This window comes from Neomonachus schauinslandi, chromosome 9, assembly GCF_002201575.2.
Source record: "Neomonachus schauinslandi chromosome 9, ASM220157v2, whole genome shotgun sequence".
Classification (NCBI taxonomy): Eukaryota; Metazoa; Chordata; class Mammalia; order Carnivora; family Phocidae; genus Neomonachus; species Neomonachus schauinslandi.
This window is the reverse complement of record NC_058411.1, coordinates 45151111-45153744: the sequence shown is the minus strand read 5'-3', so window position 1 is coordinate 45153744 and position 2634 is coordinate 45151111. Positions and strand designations below refer to the sequence as shown.

The 2634-nt window shown below is 42.8% G+C and overlaps 1 pseudogene; it reads left to right on the top strand.

The window, feature by feature from the left end:
• The first annotated feature begins 1577 nt into the window (after positions 1-1577).
• On the top strand, positions 1578-1885 carry LOC110590570 (annotated as a pseudogene).
• Positions 1886-2634: the final 749 nt, after the last annotated feature.

Sequence of the window (2634 nt, the reverse complement as noted above, 5' to 3'; positions counted from 1 at the left end):
GTATTTAATGAAGCAATGTATAATTATTTGGGCCCTGAGGCTGCAGCGTGCTTGCCAAGTTGGAGAGATAGCAAGGGGCCTAAGGTGGTGAAACAAAGTGAGTAGGAGTGTGGGCACAGTAGGTGATGAGGTCAGAGAGTAAACGGGAAACCAGCTCACAGAGAGTCCTGTGAGCAGCAGTAATGACTCGGCTGCTAATCCGAAGGCGGGGAGGATCCAGATCGCAGAGTTTTGAGTAGAGGAGTGACATGATAAAGGATTAAAGGATGGACCGGATGGGACAGATGTTTGGGGAGTGTGGAATGTGGGAGACCAGGGGGGAGGCTGCTGTCCCAGGAGACTGCCTGCTAGCAAGGGTGTGGAGACGGTGGTGAGGGCTGACCGAGCTCCAGTAGGCTCTGATGTGGGAGCCAGTCACGGAGGAAAGAACAGCACATTTCTGAAGAGGCTGGCCTGAATGCGAGAATTAGGATAGTTCCATGAAGCTTCAGGGGAAAAGATGAAGTGATAAAATTGGTTTCCAAAGCACCTGGCAGCTCTCTTCTCTGGCCTTTGGGCTTCTTGGAGAGTCTCCTGTCCTCATATGTTGCTTCATGTTCTTTTTCTTCTTCCCCTTTCTACCTATGAAAATCTCCTCCCAGGGAAGAATTTATGCAACTGGTTCCCAGTGAGGTATAAATAATTGATGAGATAAAAATCAATAGCATTTGTTTACACTAGCAATAAGTGACCAGAAAATATGTCATAGAAGAATCGGGTATCTTTCACACTAGCAACAAAAACCACAAGAGACTCTAGGAAATAAAGAATATACTTGAGCTCTATGAGGGAAAATTTTAAACTGTATCAAATGACATAAAAGGGGGCCCCTGGCTGGCTCAGACAGTGGAGCATGTGACTCTTGGTTTCAGGCTTGTGAGTTCAAGCCCCACATTGGGTGCTGAGATTACTTAAAAATAAAATCTTTTTTTTTTTTTTTTTAAAGGACATGAGGGGAACCTGGGTGGCTCAATCGGTTAAGTGTCTGTCCCCAGGATCCTGGGATCGAGCCCCGCATCAGGCTCCCTGCTCAGTGGGGAGCCTCCTTCTCCCTTTCCCTCTCCCTCTGCCCCTGCTGCTCCCCCTGCTTGTGCTCTCTCTCTCTTCTCTCTCTGTCAAATAAATAAATAAAATCTTTTTAAAAAAGGATATGAAAGAGCTGAATAAATGGGGAGGTATTCCATGCTCATGAACTGAATAGCTTAATATTATGAAAATGAAGATTCTCTCCAAATTAATCTATAGGCGGGGCGCCTGGGTGGCTCAGTCGTTAAGCGTCTGTCTGCCTTCGGCTCAGGTCATGATCCCAGGGTCCTGGGATCGAGCCCCGCATCGGGCTCCCTGCTCGGCGGGAAGCCTGCTTCTCCCTCCCCCACTCCCCCTGCTTGTGTTCCTGCTCTCACTATCTCTGTCTCGTCAAATAAATAAATAAAATCTTTAAAACAAAACAAACAAACCAAAAAAACAAATTAATCTATAGCCTTGCACATTGAGTCTCTTCCTCTTAGTCGGTTAAGCATCTGCCTTTGGATCAGGTCATGGTCCCAGGGTCCCAAGTTTGCAGCGACTTGGCTAAACACACCAAGAAGGTTGGAATCATGGGTAAATTCGGGTCCCACTATGGTGCCTCCTCAGGAAAATGGTGAAGAAGATTGAAATAAGCCAGCACTCCAAGAACACTTGCTCCTTCTGTGGCAAAACCGGGATGAAAAGACGAGCAGTGGGGATCTGGCATTGTGGGTCCTGCATGAAAACCGACGCCAGTGGCACCTGGACCTACAACACCCCCTCTGCCATCACAGTAAATTCAGCCATCAGAAGACTGAAGGAGTTGAAAGACCAGTAGAAGCTCCACCATTGGAAACATTCCTAGCCTATAATAAATGGATTAATTTATGTAACAATTACTTTGGCTTATTGTTAAATTTATTAATTAGATCTTCTAATTTGTGTTGTATTAATTTTGCTTTCTCAAAAGACTTGTAAATTAAAAATCTTTTTTTTAAATCCTTCTAATTAAAAAACAAAAAAACCCCCCCAAAAACCAAATTAACCTATAAATTCAATCTTATCAAAATGGCAGGTTTTTTTTTTTTTTTTTTTTTTTTGAGAAACACCGAAAACTTACTCTAAAATTTATTTGGAAAAAAAGTCCATGATTTAGCTAAGTTTCCTTTGAAAGAGAAAGACATAGAGGTGATATTTAAGACATACTACTAAGCCACAATCATTCCATGAAACTGATTCAAGAACAGAAAAATGGATAATGGAACAGAATAATAGATGGTTCAGAGACAGAGCTGTGTTTAGAGTAGAACTTGGTCCCCACATGTAAATGTGGGAAAGGACGCAGCTTGATGGGAAAACTGTGGGAAAGGATGTTTACTAGATGGGAAAACTGGCTCACTATATTGAGAAAAATAAAACCGAATCCCTACCCACTGCATAAACAAACGTTGGCTCCAAAAGGCTTAAAGATCTATTTTCAAAACAATCATGAAGTTAATAGAAAATATATAAATCATTGTGACCTCTGTGTGGGGAAGGACTTCTTCAAATGCAAAAGCACAAACCAAGAGATGAAACAACATTTGC